Source organism: Phoxinus phoxinus, assembly GCF_949152265.1.
Source record: "Phoxinus phoxinus genome assembly, chromosome: 7".
In the NCBI taxonomy this organism is placed as follows: domain Eukaryota; kingdom Metazoa; phylum Chordata; class Actinopteri; order Cypriniformes; family Leuciscidae; genus Phoxinus; species Phoxinus phoxinus.
The window spans coordinates 37016821-37037532 of record NC_136882.1 but is presented as its reverse complement, the minus strand read 5'-3'; the positions used below and the strand labels follow the sequence as shown (position 1 = coordinate 37037532).

At 36.9% G+C, this 20712-nt stretch overlaps 1 long non-coding RNA gene across 5 annotated transcripts in view; it reads left to right on the top strand.

Moving 5' to 3' along the window:
* The window catches only part of LOC307002259, a 28029-nt gene extending 24933 nt beyond the window's left edge, over positions 1 to 3096 (top strand). For all 5 annotated transcript variants that reach the window (XR_013798445.1, XR_013798446.1, XR_013798447.1 and 2 more), the window contains one exon: positions 2361 to 3096. This is a non-coding gene — a long non-coding RNA (uncharacterized lncRNA). The remainder of the gene's footprint in view (positions 1 to 2360) is intronic.
* The last annotated feature ends 17616 nt before the right edge of the window (positions 3097 to 20712 follow it).

The following is a 20712-nucleotide window of genomic DNA, read 5'->3' as shown; positions in this document are numbered from 1 at the left end:
GCTGTTTTGTGTATGTTGTGCAAACTTTTTAGCAAAGGCAAAACCTTGTGACTTTAGCATACTTTCAAAAATAATTCTTATTATGGAAATAATATACTTAAGTGCGAACTGAATGTAATGTTTTCACACACTTAACTGTGTGTTATTTACAAGTAAATTAAAATGTATTATTGTTTACATTTATATTAAATTCTATTTGTTCAGTTAGTGCTTTTGTAATTTCATAATTACCATATTGTCTTTGAAATATTGTTTAAGTGTACTGACTGAACGTATTGACAAGCATTTATGGCAAATTAAAATATACTTTAATGTCACTTTTATAGATGTCCTGTATTTAAATATATTTGTAATTACTCATGTGTCATTTTTAAGCTGCCAATTATTATATATCAGCTTTAAATGTTATCAAATAACACACTAAAGTTAAAAATTATACATCAAAATAAGTGTATTTCTTTAAAGTATGACCTTTTTTTATTATTAAAGCATGATTTAAAAGAAACAGTCATGAAAGCTTACTCTCTTTAAGTACATTTAAGTGGCCTTTTATTTTATTAATGTTATATTATCTGCAAATACAGTTAGTTTTAAGATTTGAAGTACACTATGGCCTGGTTTCACAGACAGGTCTTAGATTAAGCCAGGATTAGGCCTTAGTTCAATTAGGGCATTTCAGTAGCTTATATAAACATGCCATTAAAAAAAAAAACATTACTGGTGTACATCTTGAGACAAAACAATGACACTGACATATTTTAAGATGTCAGTGCAAGTTTTTCAGTTAAAACCGCTCAACTATGCATATTACTCTGGACTAGACGTAAGCCTTTATCTCTGAAACCGTTGGTATAAGTTCACATTCAATACAATTAAGCATGCTTATCTCACTCCCCCCCCCCCCCCACCCCCCACCCACACAAGACTATGCATAGAAAATATCTATGTATATTTACTTAAAGGGGTTACGAATTGAAATTTGATTTTACAATGTTGCCTAGAACTAGACTTAAAATGTTAGTATGGTTTTTACAGCAACATTTTTTATTTAGAATCATAATTAAAAAATCATAATTTAGAAATAAAAGGCTATTTTGTACCCTGATTTTACGCTCTGTTTGAATGGGCGTGTCTGCTGTGAGAAACGCCCACTGCTGTGATTGGCTGACATCTTTGCATATTAAATAAGTGTTACATGTGGAACTCTCTTAAAAACTTTTACTATGTTTTTGATATATCAGCTGTGGAGAAAAGTGTTGATTATAGCATTATATTTAGCTGCGTTTTAGCCGATGATGACAGACATGTCTGTTGAGCGTTTGAATGCAATGCTTTCGTCATTTCAACTCGATTGCTGCACTCTCACGAATGCTTTCATCATAACGAACAGTGCAAACACGATGTAAATAAGAGATACTGTAGATTATGCAGTGTTGACCGCCGCCACATTTATTATAACGGCGAGAGTCCAGAACTCAGTGCCTGATAAACTCGCGCTGTGTGATTGACAGCTCCAGCGAAAATAAAGGGTTCTTTAATCGATTTCTGTATATAGTTTAATCACAATTTAAATAACAGATTATTTTTACATTCTACTGAGAGAAACAATGCGAAGTTGATCGTTTAGTCACTGGCTTGATTTACTGATGCATAAACAGCAATAAACAATTTTGAGACCGAGAAAGTCTGACTGTTCATGAATCATATCCGATTAGGCATTATAATTAACACGGTTTCTTACTGTCAGTCCATATCTATCCACACCAAGCCTGCGCTGAAATTGAATTACGACTGATTTACCAAAGAATCCAGTGAAATGCACAGAACAAACAAATAATGCACATTCACATAGTTGAAAATAAAGAACCACTTTCCCAGCATTTGGATCCTTTGGAAGGTAATGTTATTGTTAGTCCAGTGATCCTGCATCTCTCTTCTCATCTCACTAACGCTCCAGTGGGCGGGGCTTAAGACGTGATGATGTAGAAGTGGGCGTTGATCTGATTCTGCGGAGGCGGTCTTTCCTCGCACTATTACGTCATAATGTGACAAAATCTGAGTCATTTTCAGAGCTTGGTTTCAATAAAAGCTGTTTTTGGACTAACAAGGACATTTTGAGTTCTGAAACTTACCGGGTGTTTTTTATGGTACAGTGACCTCTTACATGTCAAAACATCAAGGAAAATTAGTTTTCTCAATTCATGACCCCTTTAACTTATTGCAGACAAATAGTTTATATACTATGTGTGGTTTGAAAACATTTCTATCCATCACATTCACCATCTAAATTCATGAATAAAAACATTTTAAGTCGATTCTCACTGTAAATAATGCAACTTTCTCCTCTTTTAAAACCCCAGGCCTGAGGATTGCGGGAATCTGTCTTTCCATCTTCACTTTTACCAGCCGGCAGAACAATGAAGTCCACACCTCTGTTTGAATCCATCCTGCAATTTCTGAAACAGTGGAGTCAGTGAACCCTGCTAGACCGCGTGATGGAACTGTGTGATACGTGCCTTTGGTGTGGAGCTCTCATTCGTGAGCATTGTTTATCTCTGTAAGGCCCAGTTGATTGCACGGCTCCCCGAGACTCGGCGGCCCCTGCTGCGCTCAGCGGTGTGAAGACGTCGAGGCCAGTTGAGTGGTGGTCAGTAGCTGTCAATCACAATGCCAGGGATCAGGTACTTTCCATCATTCTGAAGCCCTGCGTTAGATTCTAGGCTCTTCTCTCTCTCATCTGGTGTTTGAGGCGATATGGTTGAACTGCTCCTAATGGATTTGGCTGAGGGCTTGATTTTTCACTAGACTTCCTCATATGTTTGGACTACAGTGTGTTTTGACATTCCACTCTCATTCAAATTTCACATTTAAATATTTTGTATATTTAAAGCTCTGTTCTGAACTGTTGTGTGCTGCCTATATAGAAAATATTTGTAGGAGTGCTAGGCTGGTTCATTCCAAGATTGTTGATGATGTGAGAGGTATACTTGAATACTATATTTATAATATTACACTAATATATATTATTGCTGTCAAAATTAACGCACACAAATATTTTTTTCAGCTTAACGCATTGTGCAATCCATTGCATCCATTTTTTCCCCCATCATTCTTTGGCTAGCGTCACATTATATTTGATCACACTTGTATTCATGCAAATGCTTTAAATGCATTCAAGCGTGATAAGACAGAAAAGAGAACGCAGTGCAGTACTGGCTCACGCCTGTGAATCACACACACACACTCGCGCGCGCGACTCGTGCGCACAGACAGAACGCTGTTTCGGATAACGCTTGAACGAAAAAAATCACACAAAATTATATAAAATTGCCAGTTTTGTTGAGTATCCTCGCCAGCACAGTCTTATGAGTTAAATTAAGTCCAAGACTTATGTAAAGAAAATCTGATGTGTGTCAGATCCATGTCATGTTCGGCAGGTTTTAAAGTGACAGCAGACTAATAAACCTGCTACTGTCTGTCATTAATGTTGATCAAAGAACAAAAGAAAGCGAAAATCACTCACTGCTCTTGACTGAATAACTTTTGAAGCTTTAATAATGATTAATCTATATTTAGTTATAATTTATGCAGTGAAGACTATGAAGTGTTTGATAACTATTACATTTCTGTACCCTACCTGAAAATCTTAAAGCACTGTTTACAAGGTTACATGGGTAAAAAAAAAAAATATATATTTTATTTTTATTTTTGTGCATTTTGACAGGGCACGTACAAATCTGAACTGGTCTGACTGGGCCACTAGAAAAATATTGAGTCCTGGTATTTTGAAGGGAATATGTAAATTTCCTTAAAACATTTATTACAATTTAAGTGCATTTAAATTAAAAGTTGTTATTTTTTAAAGCCTAATAAATGTAAAAATGTATAGCTTTCAACTGCACTGTAATGCTGAATGACTATAATTAATGGCTAAAATTGAGAGAAGAAAATCTATTTCATAGAGGCATCATTAACAGTATTGATATATCAGTGATGCCTTCTTTCATAAAAAAGATGCCATTAAACAAATATTTAAAATATAGGCAGCTGTCTTTGTTGTTTTTCATTAATTTGGAGACTATCTAATCTCTGTGCTATGTATTTTATTAGAATATCATGACATTAACTTATCCGCATACTAATGGCTAGCTTTATTATTGATTCAAGTTTGTGTATCATGCACATAATCATGTTTGTGTATCAATTATTAGGATTCATGACTGCAGTAGACAGCAAGGCAGCTCACTAGGTTCAGCAATGCAGTGCAAGTTTTGCGAGTCAAGCCGCTAAAAGGGGGCATATGTTTGTTTGATTGAGGATGACAGGTTGTTTTTCTCTATGCGAGCGTTTGAGGTGTCCGTGCTGCTGTATGCAGTGTGTGAAGTAAGAAGTGAGGCAATCTATTCTTTGCCTGCTGTGGCCTCGCAACTGGACCCTTCGAGCTGGTGAAAACTCCCAAACACACACACACACACATCCTCACAAAACACATTCCCAAACCAGCTACAAACTCATTGATTATTTTATCTATACAGCGCTGGAAGCCCACGAGCCACTGTTTTCTTGAAATGAAGTAAACAGAACGTCTGACAGTAGCGTCGTCCTTTGTGTTTCATTTGCGCCGTGGCCTTTCCGACGCCGTCACTGACCTCTTCCCTCATCTAATTTCCCCCATCACATTCAGATCAGACGGCCAGCGGTCAGCCTCATTAGGGCCAATGTTTTAAATCACCTCTCGCATGGCTCTTCGCCGGCCCGCACCCTGTCTCTCCTGAATCATCAGCATTTAAATTTGGCTCTGGTGATTGCGGTTGCAGGTGGTAATACATTAAGGGACTGAGGCGGTTGGCGACGCCGGGCTGAAAGCACCTTTTCCTATTTGCGCTAAGTTGGCCTGTGCATTCTCAGGCATGTAGCCTCCTAATTAGGCTGCTAGTTTCGCCTGTTGTCATATTCAGCCGGGGCAATTTGGTCTGTGTTGTACAACTCGCTGATTCTATATCACAACAACAAATCTATAGGTATAAGACGGTGAACTGGTAAATTATGTCACGGGCTGGGGGAATTTCAAGGAGAGACACTGCCTTAAGGACGCCACGGTTCATTTTAAGCTTTACGCGCTTCAGAGCCAACGGGGACTACTTTAAACCTGCTCTTCAGACTAGAAAAACAGACCTTCGGTATAATGCAATACACTCAAAATGGGAAATGAGATATTACAGAACTGTTAAAGTCACAAAATCAGAAGTAAACAAACAAAAAATTACTTTTTAAGGATTCAAGTCACTAAATTCCCATATCGATCAACGTGTAATCCAGCGGTTTACAGAATATATTCTTTTGATATTATATAAAATCATGAAATAAATAAATTTATGTCTTTTATCTGTCTAATTTTTACCAAGTGATGGATACATTTTTGCCAAAATGTTGTCATTTTAAGCAAAATAATAGTTTGTTTGGATGCAAAACCATTCACATCATCAGCAAAAGATATGGGAAGTGTCTTCTCTCAAAATTGGATAGTTTTACTGTACTAATCTTCATTTTGTTATTTATGTAAAAAAATATATAATGCCTCGCACACCTGAATCATCCGTGTGTGTGTGTGGGATGAAGAAACCCTTTCAAGCACCAAAATGACAAAATGTATTAAATAAAAGTAGTCCATACAACTCTGTTTCTTCACATAAAATATTTTATGGCTTAAAAAAAACTGACCATAATTTAGTAATTCTGTAATTTTATTAACTGAAAAATAAATTTTTGCGCTTAACCAACCACTAAACATCTATGATGGTGAAAGCCATGATTGGATGTGTACAAAGATTCATTTTTCCACAGTTACTTTAGAAAACATGTCACATGTTTCCCCAAATTGACTCCAAGTGCGGATAAAAAGTCGCCTGACATCCAGCCGAGGGAAAATCCGCTTGAAATGACACCAATCAGTGTGTGTGAGTGTCAGAATCTGCGGTCTTAGAGGAAAGAGAGAGTCTTTGTCCAATAGAGCTCTATCTCGTCCGCCCTCCCGAGGCTCTCTGAGGTGGGGGAAGCGGATTACGGGTTTCCCCCAGCACTCGGCCTAAGGCCCATCCAGGCGCCAATCCCTCGGCTCACAGCCCATGGAGCAACCCACCAGGCAGCCAGAGAGCAAAGAGACACTGGGGACTCATCTAATTGTCCATGCTCTCAGCAGCGCTCGAGCAGCTCAGCGCCAAACGCACACTCCCCCCTCGTCTTCCTTCACCGTTCCCAAGGCAGCACCGGTCCTTCTTTCTTTTTCCCCCTCTCCTTCTCTCATTGGATGGAGAGATTTAAAACGAAGAGCTTTGGTTTGAGGTTCTTAGGGACCGAGGCCCCCAAGTCCACCTGGAGATTCAGGAGAGAAGTCCAGAAATACTTCAATCAATATGGCTGCCTGCCAGTGCCATAGCAGAATAAGAAGGTCAGAGCTCTCCACACTAGTGCTGCTGTGGCTCTGTGTGCTGCCCAAAGGACAAGCGCTCTCAAGCACAGTTTGTATTCATATCTGAGTCTCAGCTTTAATAGAAAAGACACCTCCCCTGATAAATACACAGTCTAAGTTACAAACCAAGCTAACAAATAAACAAAGTAAGTCTTAAAGCAGTAGTCCACCCAAAAATATTTTATGCTCATTTTCACCCATATTTCTTAGACCAAAAAGGAGAAGCCATATACCATAAAGTCCAATCACACCCAGAATAATACTTACAGGTGAAACTCGAAAAATGTTAATATCGTGCAAAAGTTCATTTATTTCAGTAATTCAAACTTAAAAGGTGAAACTAATATATTATATAGACTCATTACATGCAAAGTTAGATATTACAAGCCTTTATTTGTTATATTTTTGATGATTATGGTTTATGAAAACCCCAAATTCAAAATTAGAATATTGTGAAAAGTTTTGGTAACACTTTATATTACGACCCGCAAACAACTGCGTAAGTAAACCGAAATTACGATGTACGTTTCTGTAATTATAGTGTACTTCCGTGTAGGTATAAGGGAACAAAAATTACGTTTTGGGTAATAAAGGGGTAACAAGCAGATATACAACCTGCAAAGAACTTCGTAAGTAAACCGAAATTACGGTGTACGTTTCTGTAATTATAGTGTACTTCTGTGTAGGTATAAGGGAACAATATGTTACGTTTTGGGTAACAAATGGGCACAACCAGATATACAAGCAAATTATTTATAATGTAATTATTTTAAAACTAACAGGTACCTATTCTGTTAATATATTCCAGGCAAAAATTGTACGTCTGTTGTATATAAACGTTTTTATCACATTTCTGGCAAAATATGTTCTTGTGCTATGTAGTTACAGGGTAATTTTGACATCTGTGGGTTGTAAATTAAACTTATATATATATATATATATATATATATATATATATATATATATTTATGGCTGTATTTAAATTTATTGGCTTTTCTTACTAAACTACTTAACGTTAAGCCAAAAAAAAAATAGTTTCTGCTATGATTTAAATTTAGAACGTACCATGTAGTACTTAGTACTTACCTTATCACATTGTACAAGAACATATTTTGCCAGATATGTGATGATAACTTTTAATCTACAACAGACATACGATTTTTGCCTGGAATATTAACAGAATAGGTACCTGTTAGTTTTAAAATAATTACATTATAAATAATTTGCTTGTATATCTGCTTGGTACCCCTTTATTACCAAAACTTAAACTTAATGAACATATTGTTCCCTTATACCTACACGGAGGTACAATATAATTACAGAAACGTACATCGTAATTTCGGTTTACTTACGAAGTTCTTTGCAGTTGTATATCTGCTTGTTACCCCTTTATTATCCAAAACTTAACATATTGTTCCCTTATACCTACACGGAAGTACACTATAATTACAGAAACGTACATCGTAATTTCGGTTTACTTGCGCAGTTGTTTGCGGGTCGTAATATAAAGTGTTACCAAAGTTTTTCATACAGTAGCTGTTAAGTCATAATCATCAAAATTATAACAAATAAAGGCTTGAAATATCTCACTTTGCATGTAATGTAAGTCTTCCAAAGCTGTAGAATAGCTTTTTGCAAGGTATATTCTGAATATTTGCCAGATTTGGTTATGCCAATTTGTGTAATGATGTCAAACCTGGCGTGTAGCATCTTGACATGATATTTGTCTGAACTAAATGCAAATTAAATTTCAGAGGGCAAGTGGCAAGATTATCTATGAATTTGTATGACTTCTATACAAGCGTCCCGCACAAAATAATGTCTGTTTTTAAAATAAGTTTGTTTTTAGTTAATTACGTGATGCTATAAAAATGGTGGTGTAATGTCATGATTGACAGCTGTGATTGACAGGTTCTCTGAGCGAAGTAGTCACTGAAGCACCTATGGTCTTTCTATATTTCTATACAAAGAAACCGGACACTTTCTAGAACCAAAATGACAAAAAGCGCAATAGATGTTAAATAAAAGTGGTCCATAAAACTTGCACTATATTACTTTTGAAGTCTTTTGAAGCCATACAATGTTTTATATGAGGAACAGACCCTAATTTATGACATTATTTACTGAAAATCTTTCTTTCTGCTACAGTTCTCAATTCTCACTTGCTTTCATTAAACATGCAAAACTTTTTCAACAGATTTAAGCCCCCTCAGATTTTTAAGCTAAAACAAACTCTAAAAGAAGAAAAATAAATATTTTTAAGGTGCAGTTTATACTCGAAGTGTCCATTACTAATTACCGGTAGTTAGTTTCTGTAAGCCACAAAATACATGGAAGACTGAATTGATGCAAGAGTTTATATTTACATTTACATCATTTAGCGGACGCTTTTATCCAAAGTGACTTACAAATGAGGAGAGCAATCAAACCAACAATAGGGCAACAATATGCAAGTGCTGTGACTAGTCCCATTTAGTCTAGCACAGTTTACATGTAGCAAGATTTTCTTATTTTTAAATAGATATATAGAATAGAAAGTGTTTGTATTAATGGGTCAAGTGTTTATGAAAGGGATGCGTCTTCAGCCGTTTCTTGAAAATTGCTAAAGCTCGGGTTGAGTTAGGCAGGTCATTCCAGCTTGGAACAGTCCAGGTAAATGTCCGTGAAAGTGATTTTGTGCCTCTTTGAACAGCACCTTGTGGTGCCATCCCACTTGCAGAACGCAAGCTTCTGGAGGCCACATCGGTCTTAATGAATGCAGTTTGGTATAGGGGTGCAGAGCCAGTGGTTGTTCTATAGACAAACATCAGTGCCTTGAATTTTATGCGAGCGACAGTTGGCAGCCAGAGCCATTTTATGAGGAGAGTTATGACGTGTGCTCTCTTTGGTTCATTAAAGAGTACTCTTGCTGCAGCATTCTGGATCTGTTGCAGAGGTTTGACAGTGATGCTGGAAGGCCTGCCAAGAGCGCATTACAATAGTCCAGCCTGGATAGAACAAGAGCTTGGACAAGGAGTTGTGTAGCATGCTCCAATAGGAAAGGTCTGATCTTCCTAATGTTGTATAAGGCAAATCTGCAGGACCAGGCAGTTCTAGAAATGTGGTCTGTGAAGTGTATAACTGATCATCAGTCACAACTCCAAGGTTCCTGGCTGTCCTGGATGGAGTTATGGTTAATGAACCTATCTGAATGGAGAAGTTGTTATTGGCTGAGACCCCAAGCAGTACTGGCTTCGCAAGATTGAGTTGAAGTTGGTGGTCCTTCAATCACCAAGAAATGTCTGTCAGGCAGGCCGAGATGCGAGCAGCTACCGTCAGATAATCTGGCTGGATGAGAGGTAGATTTGTGTCATCAGCATTGGAAAAAATATGTTTCTGAATGACAGATACTAGTAATGTCCGGTAGATGGAGAAGATAAGTGGTCCAAGCACTGAGCCCTGAGGCACCCCTGTTGGTAGATGTTGTGAATTAGACACCTCACCTCTCCAAGACACCCTGAAGGACCTACCTGAGAGTGCGGTTCCTGAGACGCCCTTCGTCATGAGGGTTGACAGGAGGATCTAGTGGTTAACTCTGTCAAAAGCAGCAGATAGATCAAGCAAGATGAGTACTGAGGATTTGGAAGCTGCTTTTGCCTATCTCAGTGCTTCAATAACCATAATATACTTTATATTATTTACAGGATAATTTCAGGGTCATTTACAGGGTCAATTCCACTATTTTCCTTGCATGAAAATGCAGGGCGATAAAGTACACAACTAGACTATCATGACTCAGTCTTAGGCTGGCAAAAAAAAAAATGGCTCTGATATCAATGCTGTAAAATGTCATTGGTTTGTGTCTTATGTCCAAGTGTGATAAAAGTGTGTTTGTGTTTCATTCAATTAAATGCATACCATTTTTTTCCACGCAAACCTTTTTCATGGCTTCACAAGAGTTTGCTGGACTACTGTAATGGTGCTTTATTTTTTTGTATTAAACAATTGTGAATGTGCATTATCTGCATATTTTGTTTTATATACGTCATACTGTGGCTTTTTAACAATAGGCAATGGCATTATGAAAAGTTCTGCGGCATTCAGACATGATCATCTTAAGAAGCTTGATGGGATCCTGGGAATGAGGTGTAAACGTCACCGGTGTGACATCTAGGTGATACATGGATAAAGGTCTCAACAGTGATGTTTTCCCACATGAGACCGCCCTGATTAGGGTCTTTGATTGATCTCTATTGAAGCATCACCTGACAGAATACCTGCCACCAGGATCCACTCAGCGAGGGATAAAATGAAGAGACATTTGTCCTGGACATATTACAAATATCACCATGTTTCCTGCTGACTGACACACGCACACTACCTGGACCGCACGCTGACACGGCTGCACACAGCGGATTGTGTGTGTGCAATGATCTGAGACTCGAGTGTGTTGAATAGTCAGTACAGAGAAGGAGCAGCACATATTGTTTCCCGGCGATGCTGCTGGTCTCCTTCCTGTTTTATTTATTGTATCAGAAATAATACCTGCCAATGAAGAGCTGGGAGGGTCAGGCCAGTGTGGCGTTTTCTCTGTGTGTTTGTTCACTGACGCAGGTTAATGCGGAGAACTGGAGAAACGCTTTTGTGCTTTTTTTTTTTTTTTTGGTATGAATATGAATATCCGTGCGGTGCAATCGGCCAGAAGTATATTAAACCCAGTGAGTGGAAAGAAAGCCACAAGCACCGTTGTTTTGCACTTTATGCTCCAACATCTTTAAGAACAAGCAGCATTGCTTCAGGTGTGATGTGTGTGAGTTGCTAATGATGAAATAAAAGGCACTTGAGTCTGTGCGTTAAAGTGCTTTTACTACTGTATGTGTACGAGCTGCTTATGGAAGCCCTTTTCAACTCAGAGTAAAAAAAAAAAAGCTCATTCGTGCAAAATAAATATTCTTACATTTATAGTTTATATCATATATATATATATAGTTAATCTCTTAACTTCATTTCTCAAAATTCCTGATTGCAATTCTGTATTGGCTCAACTTTAATTGATTTTATATCTCACAAAGTGATTTAATTTTTACAATTGTGACCATCTCACAATTGCAATTTTATATCTTACTGTCACGTCTTTACATCTCACAGTTATGATTTTTTTTTCTCCAGATTATTTTACAATTGCATTTTTTTATTTACATATGCATTAATTCCTCATTTTCCACACTTATTTTTTATCACAATTGGGACTTTGAATTTCACAGTGATTTTATTCTCACAAATGCAATTCTATTTATGTAAATTGCAACTTTGTTTTGCTTTTTTTCTTAATGTAAACTTTATTTCACGGTAAGATATGTTATATTCTGAGATGGAGACATAATCCCATAGGTGTGTGGTGCTGATGCAATCATAATTTAGCAAAGATCATTTTTTTTATAACTGTTCCTCAAATTTCTTGTAAAAAAAGGAAATTATCCAAATGACAAACTTCATAAATGGATATTTTTCCCAACAATACAAGACGAGCGGCCACTTTTGCAAAGTTCGCGAGAGGCCGAGGCTCAACCGGAGGTCGCCTTAAATCCGCTCGCTCGCGCCTTCCCCTCGTTGATCCAGAGAGATCCCAGCGCGCCGGAGCCTCTGAATGGCTGACACCACCCAAATTAGACAGCCCACATCTTCTGGTACAGCTCTTATTGTCAGACTATTGTAAAAAAGAATGAGAGCTAAACTACGCGAGCCTCGCGTGGCCGTCACGCCGGAGGCAGTGCAGCGAGAGGACAGCTTCACAATACTCGCTAACTGAGCTATGACAGGCTAATTATTGGCCCACTGTTGTAAAATTCTCTCTACATAGGTCACTTGGACAGTGTAATTAAAAATGCATTACAGATTCTTTTTATTGAAGCAATTAAATCAAAAAAGCAAAAAGTAATTAAGCGCCGAGGTAATGATAGTGTTAGTCAACAACGTTTATTTGAGAGATGAGCTGTGTTTGCTCAGCCTCTTAACGCATTGCGCTGTTGTATTTATAGCCGGCGATTTGATGAATGTGTCACGCAAGCCTTCAGTAAGAGCCAATTATGTTGATAATGTCAAATTTTGAGCAAAATTACTTTTATGGCTGTATTGTCATCTAGGAGGTAATTGGAGGAGCGGGCTCTGAGCACGATTCAAATCGTGAAGTGTACTTTAGCGTATTACGCCATTTGAAAATACTGCCGTTCCATTTGTGCCACCAGGTTTATAATTACATTAAATTGCTTGTCTTATCAGCACTTAAAGAGCCGGGATTATCAGAGTCGGGGCTGTTCCGGCCTTGCCAAATACCTCGCGGGCGTTTGCCCACAGCCCGCGGGAAGAGAAGAAGAAGAAGAAAGAAGATAATATTCTAAGGTTAAAAACCACAATTTCCTCTTTAAAGAGGGTTCTGTGTGGAGGAGTCATCATATTAAAATTGCACAAAGCTTTGGGAGGTAAATCAGTCTGACTTTGAGTGTGGGAGGCATTAACATCCACTTGACTTTGAGTGTGGCTGGATCTTGCTGCCAACGTATACATGAAGCTGACACATCAGAGCCCCACATCTCTGTTATTATGTCAGGTAACTGAATTCTGATGATATGGAAATGCCGAGAGGCGGCCGGATCGTCGAAGCTGGCCTAGTTAGCATATGGAACCGGTCCTCGCGGTCCTGGGCCGCCATTAGAATTCATCATGCGCGCTGTGGCGCAACGGAAATACTAATGTAATTGTCAGGTGGGGGGTGAAAAAAGCTGTACTGCAGCTATTAAGACAAAAAAGCATCCAACATTCACGGTACTCGAAGTGTATTCCAAAGTCACACTGTAAAAAATGTTTTTTACAGGTTTTTTTTACTGTTCATTTTACAGTTTTTGTGAAAGTTTTCATTTTTCAGTTTTCAGATCTTGTGTTTTATAGTGTAAACCGTAAATTGAAATTTCCAGAATTCCCTGCATTCTTAAAAAATAAATGGTCCAAAAGCCCCCCCCCCCCCCCCCCCCAATATATATCTAAATTTTTATATTTCAGTGAACAGTCCTTAAAATAATTGTCAGTTAATGAAATATATTTTATTACTGTAAATACAAGTTCAATCAGTAAAATATAAAATGTTGCAACACACAGAGAGGCCTGAAGTCTTTATTCATTTGTTCACGATCCGTTTTATCATTTTATCCTGAAGGTACATATTTAGTGCATCGACCATGCTGGTTCCTTCATAGGTAAAACTGTGGGCATCATGTACAATACTGTGCCTGCAGCAACTCTGTTCGGTAGAAGTAATATATAATATAACATGTCATAGAAGAGACTAGGGCTGATTGTCATGATTTTTCACTACAGTGAATATTTCTCAGAGTAGATTTAAGTATATTTTTGCATGTGCAAAACCTTGACTATCAAAAAAAAGTCTTGACATATTTGATATATACATTATACATTGTATAAACGCACATATAATAAAATACATTTGACAACTGATTCATGAGTGACTTACATTGCATTCAGCAACAGTTTAAAAATAGTTGTGCTATTCATGAAATGGCAAATGTAACACAAAAACTTGAATTCATTGTTCACTGCACAGATACTAATCTACTGTATATGATCATCTAAAAAAACACATTCGACAATTTGCAAAACAACACGTAAACCCACTTCTAGATTTTAAAAAAAGAAAGAAAAGAATATAATTTTTTTAATCAACCCTGAAATATATCCTGTGACAACTTGCCCCGGTCTCCCCTAGTTATGTTTACTAAAAAAGATGAATGTTGTACACAGTGGAATGGCACCGGATGAGCAGACGCAGGTGTCAGTAATGATGTGTCTCTCTGCAAGTGTTTGTCTACACACACACACACACACACACACACACACACACACACACACACACACACACACACACACACACACACACACACACCTCCATGAGAGACAACAGGTTTGCTCAGCTCTATTGTTATCAACCTTTGTCTTGTCATTGAGATAATCAACAGTAGAGGGCAGCTTGAATACACAAATTCATACTTCTATCACACACACACACGCACGCACGCGCACACACACACACATTGTATAAACACACATTGTATAAAGTTCCTTAGCTAAAGCAATTTTCTAACTTTTATTGTGTGCAATCCACTTAAATGTGTTAAATAGACAACACTTTCCATCCTGTTAGTCTTTTAAAAATCCCTTTAACAAAACAAAAGCCAATTCCCCATTGACATCATCCTACAGGAAGTGACATTATTTCGAAGGGAAAACAGCAGCACAAACATGAGTGAGTATAAGCAAAGGATTTGATTAATTATGTGGTGCTTGTTGATTTGTGTCTCTCTAAAAACTCAAAAATGTTTGTTTAGCTGCCTGATCAATTTACTTCATTAAAATGAGCTCATTTTAAGTAAATTGAGCAAGCAGCAAAACAAGCACTTTTTTTGTAAGAAAGGATACTAGATGGATCATTTTTGTTTGCATTAAATTAAACTGGCCAGGGGATTTCTAGTTCCCAGCATGCTTTATATGGGACTGGGAGAGTAAATATTGAAATTAAATGTTGTTATGAAGATGAAAATTGATGAACATTTGTTGTTAGTGTTTAAGCTTGAGTTATGTATGGGATTTAGAAGACATTTCTGTTGTGCTTTGTGGTTTTGGATCTTGTACTTAGAAGTATAGTAGATTTAGTGAGATGTCTTTTCCTTTCTTTTTATGAGCTTTTATAACCATAAGCTGCACTACTGTTCAAAAGTTTGTGGTCATTTAAAAAAAAGAAAATGTGTTCAGCAAAGATGCATTAAATTGACCAAACGTCACAGTAAACACGTTTATAATGTTACAACATAGGCCTATTGTTATTTCAAATACATGCTGTTCGTCTGAACTTTTGATTAATCAAAGAATCCTGAAAAAATGTTTCAGTTTCCACAAAAATATTAATCAGCGCATAACTGTTGTCAACATTTTTATAATAGCTTAATGATAAGCTTGTTTTTGAGCAGCAAATCAGCATATTATAATCATGTGACACTGAAGACTGGAGTAATGATGCTGAAAATTCAGCTTTGCATCACAGAAATAAATTGCATTATTATGCAAATAGGAAAGTTATTTTAAATGGTAATATTCACAATCACAATATTACTGTGTTTTGATCAAATAAATGCAGCGTTAGTGAGCATTTCATATCAACCCCAAACTTTTGAACGGCATTGTACATCCTTGATTACAACACAGTCATATTAATTTACAAGTTACTGTAACTATTGAACGCAGTGTTTTGTGCGCGGTCACAAACCGTTCTCCGCGCGCGTGCACGTCTCCACTTTGCAGCGCGCGGCTCAAGATGAATCTGCGCGTGTGTGTTTGCGCGCTCCATCACTGTCAGGCGCCTGGCGGTGGGTCTTCCTTTCTCTCCGAAACTGCTACCAACTGCTCACCAGAATTATCCTTCATGAACAATCCCACGGCTTTAAATAAACAGAGCGCTCAGTGGCTTCGAAGTGCAGCCCATTCATCTTTAAGAATGGGAGTCACTTTTTCACTCTCTGTGAAGGCCGCCATTTTTAACAGCTGTCCTCATCATATTTCCTATTTCGCGCTCAAGAGTAAATGCGCGGGAAGATACTGTAAATTGTCGAACAAAGGAGCTCCGTAACGGACACTATTTACTGTTTTACAAGTTTCCGGCCTGACAAAAGAACATTTATTTGAATCAAATTGGTTCAAATCTTCCCTCGTCTCGTAAAAATAGGCTATATAATGTTTTTTATTTATTTATTTACTTATAGAAATTGTGAGGAGATCAAACAGGAGCACAACTCAGGTATGACCGGAAATACTTGTTGTGGTTGTTTCAAAGGGAATAATTATGGTAACACTTTACAATAAGGTCTTTTTTGTTATCATTAGTTAATGTATGGACTAACATTAACAATTAGCAATAGCCTAGATTTGTTAAAGTATTTATTCATCTTTGTTAACTTAGGCTAGCTAATAAAAATATAGCCTAACTGTTCATTGTTTGGTAATGTTAGTTCACAGTGCATTAACTAATGAGAAAATATAACTTTTGATTTTAATAATGAATAATTGATATTAGCATTAAGATGCAAATTGTAACATAGCAAGTGCTGTAGAAGTATTGCTCATTCTTAGCTCATGTTAACTAATTTAGTTAACTAATTTTAATAAATAAATATTGTAAAGTGTTACTGGAGTAACACATGGATTGGTTTGGATGATATGTTAGAATAGAATAGAATAGAATAGAAAAGATGCTGTCACATTTCCCTCTAATGATGGGAAAACTCTGCAATTAATTTTTTTTAAAAGTGTGTTTATTTAGCCATTGAATCACAGTGACAGACACACAACTGTATTTGTTGTCTAAATGAGAAACCTTGTTTTTCTTATCATAAATATATATATATATATATATATATATATATATATATATATATATATATATATATATATATATACAGTTAAGGAGATATCTTAGTTCTAATAAATAGTTTGGTAATATTTTCCTGGTGAGTGGTCAGTTATGCAGGGTTACCCTGGTAATTTTTTATGCATATTTATCTACTGAATGCCACAACTTACTAATAAAATGTTTATTTTAGAGGGGTGTGTTGTATATAACATTTAGTATAGCCTATCACAAACTCGTGCTTTTAAAACCAATTAGTATAATATATATATATATAATTTTATTTGTTTAGCTATTGTTTTAAGTAACTTTATTTAAATCAAACATTGCATATTTATAAAGTAACTGATACATAAATCATCCATAAAATGACAATTTACACAAGTTTAGACATTGTGTAGATTACATTAGCTCATTAATTTAAAGAAGAGCCATATCTGATCTTAAAATAGCCTGTGATTTTTATTAACTAACTGTGCTTGACGCATGTGTAAATGAAGTAAAAACACTTATGAAAAGACTGGTCAATTGAATTTTGACTCATTAACAGGCCTGCGAAAAGGTAAAAGATTGTGTCTGTGTAATTTGACTGGTGTAACAATAATACTAGCTAATTTTAAAGTCTTACTGTAATAGAGATACGATTGATTGGATAGCCCCGGCAGCCATTAGTGAGGAGGTGCTGAGGTAAAGTGATGGAGCTCCCCCCATGCAGAGGCCCTCGCTGTGGGGTGGGATGATCCCTGCGAGGGGGTAGCAGGGCCAGCGATGCTACATCTGATGGCAGTTTGAGAAACTACAGGAGGGATCTGTGTTAATTAGGCATTTTTCAGCACACTTGGCTCAGCCTGGCTGTGATATTATTATCTGAATTTACTGGAGCATTTAATCAGAAAATTTCTTTAACAGTTCAACATGAAATCAAAACTGACCCTATTTACTTTTTCAAATGCATATTCCTGGTTTTATTGTGCATGATTCATCATACATGTTATTCTGTGTACAAAAAAAAAAAGTTTGTTGATTAATTTTTAATGACTTTCTCCATTTCTGAAACAGCTTGCTTCCCACCTGACGTCACAAATTTCTCCTGCTTTTCAACTTCTTCCAGTCATCAGGCTCTAATCTGGTACGTAATGCCCATTTTTTACAATTCAGTTAATTGCTGATGGATAAATTTAAGTCTCGTTTTTTTTCTCAGTTTTTTATATAATATCCTGTTTTACTCTTGAAGTACATTAAAGTCAATCAAGCAATTCAAAATATTTAAAAAATAATATATAAAACTTAATGAAACTGTGTTTTATTATACTTCCTTAGGGATGGGCAACGATTAATCGAATCCAAAAATAAAAGTTTGTGTTTAAATAATATATGTATGTGTACTGTGTATAATTATTTTGTATATATAAATACACACACATGCATGTATATATTTAAGAAAAATTTGTTATTTATATAGAAAATATTTATATTTATATATAATATAAATATATACATGCAAATAGTTCTTAAATATATATATGCATATGTGTGTATTTATATTTACAAAATAATTATACACAGTACACATACATATATTATTTAAACACAAACTTTTATTTTTGGATGCGATTAATCGTTGCCCATCCCTACTTCTTCCTGTACATGCCAGACATTAAAGGGGAACTATTATGCAAAATTCACTTGTTTGAACAAATGTTTGTTGGCAGTGTGTGTACACAACCGCTCTATAATGCTAAAAATCTACCACCTCCTTTGTTTATATTACCCATGAGCATAAATAGTGTCTCAAAATGAGGCGTTGTGTGTGTGAATGGCCTAGCCTGGGAAAACCCTGACAAACTTCTGGTAAATTTGAGATTTGCCCTGCAAGTCCGTCTGGCTGAGAGCCCATTCAAGCCCATTTTTCAATTTTTCCAAATCGAGGCACCAATCACAAGCGTTGAGGGGGGGCTTTACACGATGACGATCGCTTTGATTGGTTTTAGGTCTGACGCATGGTCCGTCTAGCGCAGGGGTCGGCAACCCGCAGCTCTAGAGCCGCATGCGGCTCTTAAGCGCCGCCCTAGTGGCTCCCTGGAGCTTTTTCAAAAATATATAAAATGGAAAAAAAATTTTTTGTTTTAACCCTTTCGTACGTTTCACACCGATGTGATCAGTCTTGGCTGGTCCCTGGAGCGTACGATCACACCGGTGTTATTAGAACGCTCAGTGCATCACGTGATCAACTGCTAAGTTCAAACGTGCTTTGGCGCGTTGGCTGGCGCTGAGCCAGAGACGGACGCGCTCAGTGCTTGTCATATATCACAACTATTCAGTGTTTTCAACCACACAATGGTTATTTTAGGTTTAAGACATTTAAGAATCACATAAGTACTAAAAAAAACAATGAATTTGATGTTGTAAAATATACACTGATGTCTATGGAAGCGGCAATAATAATCCTTTATAATATAAAAAGACGACACGTTTTATTCATATCAGATACACATTGTGTAACTTATAGCTTTACATTTTACCCTATTCTTCTCCCAGTTCACCAGCCACTTACTTTCATGTATTTCGTTGCTGTGTTGTGGTTGCGCTGTGTCACGTGACAAACAATGACGCGTAACCATGGAAACAATAAAGTGACAGATTCGAAATAACGGTCGCCTTGCTCATTGTATTTGTAGCCTACTTATCGTTTTGCTAATAAAGCTAATATAGACACTTACAGCATGTGTTGCCTTCATTATAAAGCTTATATAAGGCTTTTAATTTTTTGCGGCTCCAGACAGATTTGATTATTTTTTTTTTGGTCCAATATGGCTCTTTCAACATTTTGGGTTGCCGACCCCTGGTCTAGCGCGTTTACATAGAAAATAATGGAAAAGCAGCGCAGTGGAATGCAAAAACGTGTTCTGTGGAAACGGCCCCATATTGTTTCTCCTGTTTTGTTGTTGCCAGAATATCCGAGGCATGAGCTGTAAAGGCACAGCCCTCTTCTGGAAAGGGGGCGGGGAGCAGCAGCTCATTTGCATTTAAAGATTGTCACAGAGCTGCCCTCTGTTCCCTGTGTTCCCCTTGTTAGCCCTTTCCAGAAACACATGAACACATACTTGGGTTTTTAAACGACTCTTTATTTACCTTGATGTACCAGCGAAGGGAGAGATGGATTACACACACACCCACACAAACATACACCTACAACTAGACTGTTGTGTCTCAGACTGGCCACCTGAGCACTAACCCAGTGGACATTTAAGCTTTTCACAAACCGTTGACTATCACCTGGATCAGCATACATGGTGGCGGCCATCTTGATTTGAGCAAAAGACCGGAATGGACTTTTGTCGTGCTTTTTGTACCTGTGCTGTATTGCATCATGGGAGTGGGAGATACCAAGTATGGTGGGTAAGGGGTGGAATTGTTTTGATGAAGTTATTGATGTATAATTATTGTTGATTGATATAATTATAATTCTACTTTCTATAATTATTGTTGAACTGCCGTTTGTGCTGTTTTATTTAAATTTGCGATTCTATTTTAGAAACGGTTTCTATATTTCTGCGACGTCGCGGCTGGGACAACAAACACAAAGTGTGGCAATGATAATCTCAGGTATTGTTTATGTGCTTTATTTAATGTTAAAAGCGTGCAATGTGACTTTGAATATCATTTAGTGCTCCAGCTTTGTAGCTGTAAAAGCAACAATGGATAATTCACCTCAGATCTTGAAATTAAACAAATGTAAACAAGAATGTTCAAACTGTAAAGAAACAAATGTATTATTTGACAAAGATTGTTTTAG